This window comes from Miscanthus floridulus, chromosome 11, assembly GCF_019320115.1.
Source record: "Miscanthus floridulus cultivar M001 chromosome 11, ASM1932011v1, whole genome shotgun sequence".
NCBI lineage: Eukaryota > Viridiplantae > Streptophyta > Magnoliopsida > Poales > Poaceae > Miscanthus > Miscanthus floridulus.
The window spans coordinates 83,818,953-83,832,650 of NC_089590.1; the positions used below are offsets into that span (position 1 = coordinate 83,818,953).

The 13,698-nt window shown below is 52.6% G+C and overlaps 1 pseudogene; it reads left to right on the forward strand.

Annotated features, from left to right (window-relative positions):
* Positions 1-9,935: 9,935 nt before the first annotated feature.
* Positions 9,936-11,045, forward strand: LOC136493639 (ethylene-responsive transcription factor 4-like; annotated as a pseudogene).
* The last annotated feature ends 2,653 nt before the right edge of the window (positions 11,046-13,698 follow it).

The following is a 13,698-nucleotide window of genomic DNA, read 5'->3' on the forward strand; positions in this document are numbered from 1 at the left end:
TGTGAACAACTGTTTTCAAAAATTACTGACAAAGATTGTATCTCGATCTGAGACTATAGAGGTTGGAAATCCATGGTGTTTGACCACATTGTCCAGAAATGTTTGTGCTACAGTTGCAACAGTGTAGGGATGTCTGATGGCCATGAAGTGTGCATACTTGGTTAGCCTATCCACTACTACTAAAATCACACTTACCCCTCTGATTTAGGAAGACCCTCGATAAAATTCATTGTCAAATCTTGCCAAATACCTTCTGGCATTGGTAGGGGTTGGAGCAATCCCATTGGATGCTGAAGAGAATGTTTAGCTTTTTGGCAGGTTGTGCATTGCTTAATGTAGTTCTCAACATCTCCTTTCATTCCTTTCCAAGCAAAGTATTTTTTAGACGGTAATATGTGGCAGCTACTCCTGAATGCCCTCCCAATGCACTGGAGTGGCAAGTGGCAATGAGCTTGGTCTGAAGTGCTGAGTTGTTACCTATCCAGACTTTGCCATGATGCCATATTAATCCTTTGTCCAAACTGAATCCTTGATTGTCTGGACTGCAGATGGCCAACTGTTGCAGGAGGGTCTGAGCATGGGTGTCTGTTGTATAGGAATTCAGGACCTCTTGGACCCAGGCTGGTTGAACTGTTGACACAGCCTGTATAGCCATCATGTGGCCCACTCTAGACAGGGCATCAGCTGCCTGATTCAGTGTGCTCTTTTTGTAAATAATTTTGAAATTGAGGCCCATCATTCTAGTCATGGCCTTACGTTGCATGTCGGAGTGGAGGTTCTGATCCTTGAGATATGCTAGTGGCTTATGATCTGTCTGGATGAAAAATTCCCCTCTTTCTAGATAGTGCCGCCACTTATCCACAGCCATGATGAGTGCTAAAAATTCTTTTTCATAGATAGAGAGTGTCTTGTGTTTCTCCCCAAGGGCTTTGCTCAAATAGGCAATAGGGCGACCTCTCTGCATAAGGACTGCACCAATGCCATCCATACAAGCATCTGTTTCCACAGTGAATGGTTCCTGAAAGTTGGGTAAACCCAAAACTGGAGTTTGTGTCATTGCTTGCTTCAATGCCTCAAAAGCCAATTGGGCCATTGGATTCCACTGAAACTGCTTGAGCTTAAGGATCTGAGTCAATGGTTTTGAAATGGTGCCATAGCCTTGAACAAACTTCCTGTAGTACCTTATGAAGCCCAGAAACGCTCTCAATTCAGTCATTGATGTTGGAATAGGCCATTTCAGCATATCAGAAATTTTGCTTGGATCAGTTGCCACTCTAGTTGAAGATATAATGTGGCCCAGGTATTCCAGACTATCTCTGGCAAAAGTGCATTTAGATTCTTTGAGATAAAGCTGATGCTTTCTCATTGTTTGCAGTACCAACTCTAGATGTTGAAGATGACTGTCCATGGAAGGACTATATATAAGTATGTCATCCAGGAAAACTAGAACAAATTTCCTGAGGAATGGCTGCAAGATCTCATTCATAAGACACTGGAATGTGGCAGGAGCGTTGGTCAAACCAAAAGGCATGACCCTGAATTGATAGTGTCCTTGATGGGTCTTGAAGGCAGTCTTGTACTCATCTTCTTGCAACATTCTGATATGATGGTAGCCTGCCTTCATATCCAGTTTGGTGAACACTCTAGCATCTGAGAGCTCATCTAGTATCTCGTCTATGACTGGCATAGGAAACCTGTTCTTAATGGTCAGGTCATTGAGTTTTCTGTAGTCTACACAAAAACGCCAAGTGCCATCTTTTTTTTGACAAGTAGGACTGGTGAAGCAAAAGGGCTGTGGCTGTGTGTAATGAGTCCTGCTTGGAGGAGTTGTTGGACTTGGTTTTCAATTTCAGTTTTGTGGGTTGGTGAGTAGTGATATGGTCTGGCATTGATGGGAATGGAATTTGGAAGAAGGGGAATTGCATGGTCATAGCTTCTTTTAGGTGGCAGTAGTTGAGGATCAGTGAAGACATCCTTGTAGATAGTCAGGAGATGTTGAATGTCTTCCTTGGTGGTGGTATTTTGTGGTGTTTGGGTTGGGTTTGGTATGGGTGTGTAGTCGAGCAGGACAAATGCCCATAGCTCATTGCTCTTTGTGGCCTTGTATACTTTGTTGGCAGAAATTGCAGAAATGTGTAGTGGGGGTGCAGTCAGGCCCTTGAGCTGTATGGTGCTGCCTTGCTCTTCAAATTGTAATGATTTGTGTTCCCAGTCACACACCATGGGGCTGTGACGCCTGAGCCAATCAAAACCCAATATGGCATCATAAGGGTTCATATCTAGCACTATCATGTCTGTGGTAAAAGTCTGCCCTTGGCAGTAACATGGCAACTGAGACACCATTCTATTTGTGGTGATCCATTCACCATTGGCCAATTTCACTTTTCTAGGGGGAATTGGGATTGTGGGTAGCTGAGCTAGCTGGACAAAGTTGGAGCTAATAAAGCTGTGTGTACTGCCACTGTCAACCAACATCAGCATGGTCTTGTTCTTGACCTTTGTCCTCAGCTTGATGCAATCATATTTATCTGTGATAGATAATGCATTCAATGATAACTGGCAGAAGTCCTCATGAAGGGCATCCTCTGTTGCCAGGTCATTCAGAACTTCATCTGTAAGTTCTCTGTCCAAGTCATTGACTGCTAGAGCATTTATCTTTGGTTTCTGTCTCTTGGAACAAACCTCAATGTGACCAGGGACAAACTTGTCTCCACAATAGAAGCATAAGCCATTGTTTCTTCGGTAGTCTCTCAACTGTCTATCCTGCCACAGATTGGAGGAATGTTGCTGTGGCCTTGCATCAGTTTTCTGTTGATTGTAAGCTCGAGGTTGATAAGGAGGTTTAAAAGCTTTGGTCTTGCTTCTCTCCAAAACCTTTTGCTATACTTTGGCTAGAGTTGATGCTGTCAGTACAGTGGTTGGTATTTGAGCTTCCACCATACCCCTGATGTCTTCCCTAAGCCCCATAATGTAATGTTGAGTAAAGAACATATCATCATAGTTGGCATTGTGCATAGTAACTCCATACTGCAGGTTTTGGAACTGAGTTGTATACTCCTCCACCGACCCTGTTTGTTTGAGCTGCAAAAGTTCAGTCATGGATGATCTGAAATCATCAGCTCCAAATTCTTGTTCAATCTCATGACAAAAATGTGTCCAGCTTCTAAATGTGTGCCTTTGCTTGAAAGCCTGGTACCATCTTGCTGCATTATCCTTTAAATGAATTCGGGCTGCAGTGATCCACATGCCCTCTGGGATTTGGTACAGCTAAAAATAGCTACAACAGTTATCTAGTCACACTTTTGGGTCAGAGCCATCAAAATCTGGGAAATTCATCTTGGGTATAGTGTGCTTGGGCAAGGCTTGCTTGTCTTGCTTTGGTACTGCTTCCTTGGGCTCAGGCTTGATTTCCAGTCTTCTTGATGGTTCAGCCTTGGATTTGTTCTTCTGTGTTGCAAACACATTCTGGAAAGAGGTATGCTCATCCAACAGCAATGAGTCCAAATCATCCTCATCAAATCTTGGTGCTTCATCATACTTTGGGTCGGCTGTGTGGTTTGTTGCATCTTCCATCTGCCTGAGGGTGACCCTTGCTATTGCTTCCCCATTGGCATGGACTTGTTGAGCAATCAAGTGCTGTTCTGTAGAGTAATCATCCATTGCGGCAGCTGTAAGATCCATCTGAGCTTTCATTTTCTTCTGAACATCATGCATTTCACTGATTTGACTGAACATCACGTCCAGATTCTTGGACAGCTGATCCCACTTTGAGCTTTCCTCCTCCGAAGTCCTAGTCATGTTGTCCAGGATTATCTGTGTTTGTGCTGACGGTCGAACTAGCTGTTTCTTGGGTGGAGCCGTGTTGCTGATGGGTTGTCAGACTAGCCGAGCCAAGCACGAACTACAGCACTTGCAACAGGTTTGGAAGGACTCCTCCCCTGATGTTGCCAGTGATGTCTCTGCCGCCTGGGAGTGAGGCAGAACGTAGGAATTTTACACAAGGACTCACCTTGCAACCGTTGTTCGTGGACACTCCCCCGCCTACGCCACCCACCAATTAAACAGATCGACTCCCGGAGATTTTATGCAAGAACAAGTGCCTTGCAACCCTCGTCTACTGTCTAATTGTGCAAGATGTGTGAGAAAGGAGCAAAATTTATAGTGCTCACTGTGGTTCTCGCCGCCGAACCCTCTGTTGTCGATGTAGAACCTCAATCGAGCGCCTGGTGGGCGTCGATGCAGAGACGTCGCGGGCTGGTGGTGCGCGCGTCGTCGTCGTCGGGGGTGGTGGTGGTGCTGACGCGGTCGTGAGGATCCGCGATAAGCTGCTGGTGGTGGTGGTGATCGGCGCGGTGGATGACTCCGCGGCGAACCGATAACTAGCGGCGGATCGGAGCGGTGAGCTCGAACCCTACACGCCGAGGAGGACTGGCTCTGAATACCAACTGATACACCCTTGGCCGCGGCGGGTCACCGGCGACGTGAGCGAACAGCAATGCGACGGAACCCTGGCGCCGGCGAGGCAAACCCCTCCGCCTTGGCGTCGTGTTTTTCTGTTGTATTGATACGCATCCCCCAATCCCTACAGAGTCTGCACTTATGTGCCTCATACAGGTTCTGGCCGGTGGCCCTCACATGTCATACATGAATGGAAAACGTAAATGAGCTAATGCGCTGAGCTGTGAATGTTGACGCCTTTCTACTCCTGTGTCACTCCTTCTGGTGCAGGTCCAGGTGTGACACTTGCCGTGAGCTCATAGATCTCATTTCTTTCTGGAGTTTGTGCAGGACGGTGCCTAGGCAATTGGCACTGGAGCCAAGTAATTGTGCCGGTAGGCCACGGTCCGCGTGTAAATTATGGGCATATTTCAGCGAATGAGCGTCGTAGCGATTTCACAGGTTTCTTGTACTCTGCCTGTCTCAGAGGTCGCCTCTCCATACAGTTCCGCACCCCCTAGCGCGTACGGGTGCATTGGCATTCGGCATCGCATAGCCTCCTTCGTTTCGAACTTTGAGGAGTCCCTGCCAAGCTTGGCTGCTTTTTTGGCCACTCTGGGCATCGTGACGCTCCAGACTCGCACTTCCCGCGCTTGTCAACGGTTTTCTTTACGTTTCCTGCGTCACGGCATCGTTTAGTTATGCGTGATGGAATAGTTTGGCGCTATGGTTTGTCAACCTGCCGTGGAGGTAGGCCGGTGTCGAGTGAACTCTATGTGCTGGGACTGGGACGAGTGATGAATCGTGTTGTTTACTATTGTATAAATTCGGGAAAACAAGAGGTCTCCTAGACGCGAATTCTTGACAGGTTCTCTCACGATGTCTTTTTTTTTTTGAATAGTTCTCACGATGTGAAGTATACTCGCACCTTTTTTGCGAATGTAAACACGACGGTCACTGAGAGCTCGAATTTATTCAGTGTCGCTCTCGTTGTCTCGGTCTCACTTACATCAGTCTCAGCCAATAGTTTTATGACGTTGATTTCAAAACTCCCATGTTATATAGAATGAAATAAAACTTGAGTGAAACATCAATTTTCAATGTAAAGTTTTATTCTATAGTTTCATAGGTATTTAATTTCATGACTCATAGAGAGTTGATAATCGTGCCAAGAGAGTTTCATCTGGATAAAATTTATTTGTTCTATCTCTTCTTAAATATATTACCGTATCATTAAAAAAAATACCTATGTGGCAACATATTTAATACAAACAAAATTCACGTGAAACTCCTAGTGAGACTGGCCTTACTATTATGCCGCTGCAGGAGACGAGGAGGGATGGCGCGCGCTGAGGCAAGCGTGTGAGTTGGCTTAGATCTCGCGCCTTTCGGGAGCTTGCTGTGCAGGACCAGGACGGCGCCTTAGCATTGGAGCAAAGTGCTTGTGTCGGCATGAACTTGGTTGCGGTTTCGTACGGTTTTCCCTACCCTAAGAGGTGGCGTCTCCATGCAGTTTCAGCCCGCACCTGGTACAGCTCGTAGTCGTATACTCGTATGTGATCTGATCGCACTACAGCTTCGCGTGGCCGCGGGGCGTGTGTGGCAGCGCCAGGACCCAGGAGCAGCCCAGCTCTGCACTGCACCGCTTTGCCGCCGGCCACGTGGCCGTCACGCGGGAGCTGTCGAGTGAAAGCGCGGGCGCGCGCACGCGGCACGCCACCTGCCCGTCCGTCCGTTCGCGCCCACGCGTTGCCCCCCCCCCCCCCCCCCCCCCCCCCCCCCCCCCCGGTTTCCTCGCACCCACGACGGCTGCGGCGCCGTTATGCTGTGCGCGATCGAATCGGAGAATAAGTTCGGCTCCGCGCCATACTCTGCCGTCGTCAAGGTGCTGCGCGGGTTAGGTCGCGACGAAGCGCCGAACACTCGGTTCCGTGTCTCATCGACTCGTGGCTTATCTTCCATTCCAAACATCATCGTGTGACTGCATCGATCGGCTCCTTTTTTAACTAGGTGTAGGTGATGTTCTATCCCGTTGTTATGCGTTAGAATTCATCATCCATATGGTTTGTGCAAGGACGCTGATTTGTGAGCCAAATCCAAAGTTGCTAGACGCTATCGAAACAACCGGCCAATTGTTGGGGGCGTGGCGTGGGTAACCGTCTGTACGTGTTGGAACCTAGCAAACTGACTTCACACAAAGACGAAAACCAAGAGAAAACCGTCGGTGGAATTCGGACAGGGGAAAAAGGAAGGGAAACAATACCGTCGGCGGGCGGCGTAAGGTCTGAAACGGACAACACCGTGCAGTCGGCGAGCGGTTGGGAGCGAGTCGATTGTCGAGGCGGGAGAGAAAAAGGAGGAGAGGAGAAAAAGGAAAACAAAAGCAAGAATATATGGCGCGCCGGCCGGCGATCCGCGATCGATAAACAAAGGCAGGGCCCGCGCGCGTCCACTGGCGTCTGAGCTGTGCGTGTGGAACGGAGAAACCTCGCGGCGGGGCCCATTCGCCCGCCGCCGTCGCCCCTGAGGCCGCGGCCGCGGTCGCGCCCGTCACCATCCGGCTGCCGGGGCCGGCTGACGTGTGGACGGCTGGACGCCGTGACGATGGCGGCAGTCACAGCGCCCCGCTGCGTGCGACACGATCCGGTGATCCGGTCCCGGCGTTTTTGCGGGGAGAGCGACAGCGCGAGAGGGGAGACACGGGTGCGGGCGGTGTGAAAACACCCTGCCGCGGCGCGGGCGGACGGGCCGGGTGGACGACGACGGACGTGACACGCCTCGCTCGCCCGTTCGCTGCTGCGTCCTGCGCTTGTACGCTTCTCAGGTTTGGACGTCATATGCGGTTTCGTTCGGGGCCTGGTTTCGCAGGTTTAGACGTTAGTAGCACTGTAGCAGCTACGTCCAGATGACTTTTTTTTCCCTGATTCCTCAAAAAAAAAAAAATCCAGATGATCTTTTTTGTTTTTCAGATTTTTTTTGCGAGGAGTTTTTCATCAGATCATATAGAAGAAACAAATCCAGGTGAAACTTTGTTTTTGTTTTTCAGATCGGTTGGTTGGTTTCCAATTCTTGCCCAACTAAATTCATGGCAAGCCAAAACATTTAGTTATCAATTGGTTCATTGTCAAAGAATTGACACACCAAAGTTTATAACCAAAGTTTTAGCAAATCAGTTTTGGCTTGCCATGATTTTGGTTGGGCAAGAACGGGAAGCTAACCAAACAGATCCTAAATTATGTATATACCCCTCTTGTATCCTCCTCACATGAGGAAACTCACAAGCAATTGTTGGCCCCGTTCGCTCCGCTGAAAAAACGAGTTGAAACACTGTTCCGGCTGATTTGTTGTGAGAGAAAAACACCGTTTCGCCTGAAAAAATAAACTGAAAAGTACGGATTATAAGTAAAACGAACACGGCCATTGCTTTCGGAGGGTTCCTCGAAAGTTCAGCCCGCAGAGAGCTCGGCGGCCACCTCACACCGTGGATGGGAATCACCGATGATGGATGGATGGATAGGGCGTGGTAGTAGTTTCTTTATGCATGTGGTGGTTTTTTTTAATAGGTGAATCCTACTTAAAAAGTTGATCTCAAAGTCATGATTATATTTTTTAGACAAAATTTGAACCGCGGGATTATGTTTTGTTTAGAAAGGAGGGAGCAGAATGAACCACCATTTTTTTGTTTGTCATGCGTGGTGTAACCGATCAGGCGAAACTGCCTCCCTAGTAAACAGTAAGCATAACATTAGCATGCTACTTTTTTTTCTGGCAAAAGAACACATTAAACATACTTCCTGACTGAATAAAAACAAACAAAATTCATGGGACAATTTCTTATGGATATCTATGGCAGATCATGACATATGTCCTGTATCCAGCGATCGGGAGGGTTATTCTAAATTTATACAGTGTCCATGACTAGGTCCCATCATTTTTTGTAAAAAGAAAAACTACTAATTGATATAATATATTATATTAAACAACATACTGTTAGTGAACTGCAGATACTCTGAGGCTAGTAGGTGCGTACACCAGGCAGCTTGCAGCCGGCAAAGCACAGCTGCACAGGCGGGCCGGCCAAGTAACGAAACAAGCGGTTAGTTTTCCGTTTTCCGCCGCCCAAATCCGGCCCTGGTGACCGGGCGGCCCCTCCCGCTGTGCACGTAAGCAATATCCAAATCCCCGCGTGGATCCGGCTGTCGTGTGCGCGCTGCCGCCGCCGTGGCAGGCAAGGAAGGAAGACGCGGGGCAGGTGCGGTGCGGCCGCCCGTCCCCCTCACCTCACCAGTCACCCCGGCCCCGCCGCCGAAGAAAAGCCCTTTGTTTTTTCCCCCATCCACCCATCCGCGCTCCACTCCACGGTCGCCCTCGCCTCCTCTGAACCCGTCGCCGTCACACGCCTCGCGCGGCACCGCAACCGCGGGCCACGCGGCTCGCGGCGGGACCGGAACCACCGCCGGGTCCCGCGCCCCGCGGGACCGCCCACTACTCGTCTCGTTCGTTCGTGCGGGGCAGGGTACGCAGGCGGTGCCGCTCGTTGGGGCGTGACCGCGACGCGTCGTGCCGCGCCCGCCCACCCGCGCGTCTCTGGAAATTGAGACGTCTCTGCATGGCTCGTTCGTTGGGCCTTGGGCGGGCGGGCGTCGTGGAGTGCGGCCGTAAGCAACCGGGACGGACGGTGGGCGGAGCGGCGGCAGGCACACCGTTGGGTTGGTTGGTTGGTTCACTCGCTGCGCTGCCGCTCCAAGACGTTGATGTGCTGCACGCAACGACCGGCGCCAAGTTGCACTTTCAGGCACCGTTCACTCCATTGCTTCGGACGTGTGGACGGGGAAGTGATTATGCCAATATGCGCAGCTGGGTGAAGCTTTTCCTATGTGAGCATGTGTGTTGCAGAGCCACGCGGAACCGATTCGTGCTCGTTGGTTTGGTTTCTTTTAACGGTATATACTGCCTTTGGATGAACCTAGGATGAAGATGCAAACCTACTCGGTTGTGACTTGTGAGTGCAGATATATCAGCTAAGTTCAAGCTCTCATCAAGACAGATTTAGGTATTTACTTGGAGTTGATTGCTCAGCTGGGTTTCAGATGAAGACGCTATGCAGCTGGACGAAGAGTGACCTGACCAGTGACCGGCTATCCTAAGCTCCAGGCAAACACCCCTTTGCATCAGGCTCACTTGACCTGGATCATAGACATGAAAAGAAACGGTACAGGTACAATGCATTCCAAAGGACCACGGAGAAAAAATACGGTTACCGGCCACACACGGACACGCACCCGTACAACCCGCGCACTGAGTGAGCGCATGCAACGCAAGCAGCCGCGGCATTCCATGTACGGGCGAGCAAACATCGGAGGCCAACGCGGGACGGCCGCCCCCATCTCCCTCCACCTCCGTCGCTGTGGGCGAGGCGTCTGTGGCTGTGGGTCAAACCTCCCCTCCCGCTGGCTCCTCCTCACCTCCCGCCTCCCCTATTAATACCGCGCATCCACCTCCCTTTCCTCCCCGCACTCCAGCCCTGCCTGCCCAGCGCACCAACACAACAACAACCACCATCACCGCCGAGCGCTGCGCTGCTGCCCAACACTTGGCATCGTCCTCCGCCGTCGTCACTCGCTCGCTCCTTCCCTTCCATGGCGCCCAAGAACGCTCTCCCCGCCGCCAGCGCCGTGACCGACGGCATGATGGAGCCCAGGTTCCGCGGCGTCCGGAAGCGCCCGTGGGGCCGGTACGCGGCGGAGATCCGGGACCCCGCCAGGAAGGCCCGCGTGTGGCTCGGCACCTTCGACACCGCCGAGGCCGCGGCGCGCGCCTACGACGCCGCCGCGTTCCACTTCCGCGGGCCCAAGGCCAAGACCAACTTCCCCGTCGCGTTCGCCGCGGCCGCGCTCGCGCTCCCGCTGCCGATGCCGCCGCCGACCAAGAAGCTGGCCGTGAGCCCCAGCAGCAGCACCGTGGAGTCCTCCTCCCGGGACTCGCCCGCCACGCCGCCCAGGGCTCCATCTCCGGCCCCGACGGTGATGCCCGCGCCGTCGCTCGACCTGAGCCTCGGCATGCCGGCCATGGTGGCCGCCCAGCCGTTCCTGTTCCTGGACCCGAGGCTCGCGGTGACCGTGGCCGTGCCGGCGCCCGTGCCCTGCCGGCCGACCGCTGTCGCAGCCGGCGCCAACAAGCAGGCGGCCACCAGCATCCTGCCGCGAAGACGTGGAGCAGAGCGACACCGGGTCGTCGTCATCCGTGGTGGACGCCTCCCCGGAAGCGGTCGGCGTGCGGTTCGACCTCAACATGCCGCCGCCGGCCGAGGTGGCGTAAGTGGTGGACCAGCCGCAGCGCCCGATGACACGACGGCTCCTCCAACAGGGTCGCGTACGCGTAGATGATTAGCACTTGTATTAGTATGAGGTTGGATGCTCGATCGTTTAATTTGCCGCGATGAGTTACTAGTAGGTGTACATAGATCTTCTTTTTGCATCGGCGGCTAGGTATAACAAAAGCTACTGCTTGCCGATGTTACAAAACAAAATACTACCAAAGCGTTTTGTCCTTCGTTGTTTGTAACATATTAATTTGCTAATTAACGAGAGATCTTTTGCTCCTATATATATATGTTGTATATGTTTTTCTATCTTGGTTCCTGATGATTTGACTATGTTTGTAAGAGTTTCGAGTTATGATCATTCAATCAATACCGTGCGCAAATCTTATTTTTGAATCTGATAATTTGATCTCAGCAGCCTGCTTCATCAAGAAATATACTGCACAAAAACCAAAAGAAGTCTTCTTCTTGACAAGCTTAGCACCAGATCGAGCAAATCATCAACAAGTGCAACACCCTGTTGCTTACTTACAGTGCAAGCATGCAAACGTTGAACCGTTGATTCTCTGTGTGAATTTCCGTAGAGGACCGGCTTGACAAGCACGGACTGATGAGAGGACGACGACCTGGGACGAGACGACGCGGAAAGCCACCGCGCGAGCTCGGAGGCTGGGTCGCGCCGCGCGGCGAGCTGGCGAGTGTTCACCCGTACGCGCGCTGGCGTCAGTGCGTCACCTCGCTCCCGCGCACGTCGCGACGCAAGCATAGCAGCCAGTCGGGATCGCCAGCGCGCCCCGCGGCCCCACGCGCGTTTGACGCCTTCCTTTTTTTCTTTTTCCGGTCGCTCGCGCAGGCGCTACTACTCTTCGGACCGCGGCAAGCTCCCCGCCACGACCGGACGACCCCGAGCAACACGAGGCAAAGGCGCGCGAGGAGGGTTGGGAATTGGGATGGGTCCCCGGCGCCGCGTGCCCGCGTCCTCGTGGAGTCATGTGATAGGGTATCAGGCTAACCTATGAGCTTCCGCGCGGCACTGGACTGCTCGGCACCGGCGGAATTCTCTTTTTTTTTTGAAAGGCATCGGTGGATTATTTTGTTCAGGCGGCGGTAGCTTTGGGAGCTCTTGGCCTCTTGCAAGCAACCGTAAAGCGTAAACCACCTCTGCTTTGCCTGGGTTTGCTTGGATTGGTCCAATACAATACGTAGCGCAAAAATACGAACGCAAAAAGTGATGATAATTCACCGCGCTCTTATCGAAATTCCTCTAAAGCTGAACGCTGGAATATTCTATTTTTTATACATGTATATCGATATGATACTACATGAGATTTGTACATAGAATCATGGTATTCACGTGAATACCCCTAGCCACGCTGACTACCGTGACCCGAAGGAAAACTTCATTTCGCTGAGCGAAGCCCCTAAAATGCCAAGCTGCTAAAGTCTCGCAAAAATGATTAAAAGAATTCGTGAAACAAGCGACCAAGCTCGAGCTGAAAAAAAATTGACGGCAGTTGTTGGGGCGTAGGGAACGGCGGGTCGGATTTGTCCGAGAATCCAGTGACATGTTGGTGGTTGCCTGGCTGGTTTTACTCCTTGCACTTGCAGGAGGTGATGATACGCATCGAGTCAAGCTGGGGGAAAGACGGGCAGTATGTTTTTGGCCATTTTAGCTGAATCTTCTCACAGGCGACGCCAGGCCAGGCCACACGGTGGTCTACGTTCAGACTCGAATCGTTAATTCAGCCAGCCAGTCAACAGTGTTTTTCTATCACAACAAATCAACACTAGTCGGGCTTATTCGCTCAGAAACCGAATCACGTATGCACTTTGGAGGGAAACAGCAGCTATCGTGAGCAGAGCACACAAGTTGGCGCGGAAAGGGAAAGCACACATAGGTCTCCGCCGTGCCCCTCCTCGAGTCAGTCTCCACCGCCAGGTTTGCCTGAGCCGAGAGCTCGATCCGGATTGGAGCCGGCCAGGGCCAGTCGCCCAGTCCATAGGGGAGGCGGCAGTAGCATCGCACCTTTCCGTTCCGATTCCAAAGACGCCCAGCCACACGCGAGGCGGCGCGTGCCCGCACGGAACCGCCACCCCTCGGAGGCGTCGGCGGCTTTGGATCTCGGGCGGCGCCGGGGCCAGAATAAACAAAAGGAGCCGCCGCCTTTGCACGAGGCGGACTGGCGTGCGGACCCAACCCAACCTCCCCAGCGGAGACGGGCGAGCTGGCGCGGTGCCCACGCTTCCACGGGAAATTAGGTGGCGCCTCGGATCGTGTCGGCCGCCGGGCCACCAGCGTCCTCCCGCCGCCTGCGGGACAGCGCACGAAACCTGGCGCCGCAGCGGCGGGTCGACAAAGCACGCTGCCTACAGCCTAGTAGAGATCTACGAGTCCGCAGCACTCGGTGACGCGACCTCGTCCGATCGATCCAACCCGGTCGGCACCGGCAGTGCGGGTGAGCGGTTAGCCAACCGACCTCTCTCACCTTCGTGCCGTCCGATCATGTCGATCGAGGACGAAAAGGCCAAGTCCAGGATCAGGACCACGGGTGGCCGAGCGGATGGACAGGCCACAGGCCTAGCTAGAGCCCTTGATCGAGCACCCATCTGCCCAGCCAGCTGCGCACGCGCACAGCCGCGGCGCCGACGGCATATCCTGATGCCACGCACTACCGCCGCTTGGCGCACGACCCGTGCCCGATGCCGTGGAGGCGCGGGCACCTCGCTTCGGCTCCACGTTTCGGCGCCGCGGCGCGCGCTAAGCGACGAGCGGCGCGGCAGCACAACTACTCCCACCGAGGCAACACGGCCGGTGTGGTGTGTTGCCCGCACCGCACGGCCGCTGCCATGACGCGAACGAGCCCGGAAGCCTAGAACTTGTCCTCTCTGCCCAAATCTGCCATTGCAATCTCAGCCTTTCTTCAGTAGTTTGTAGCACG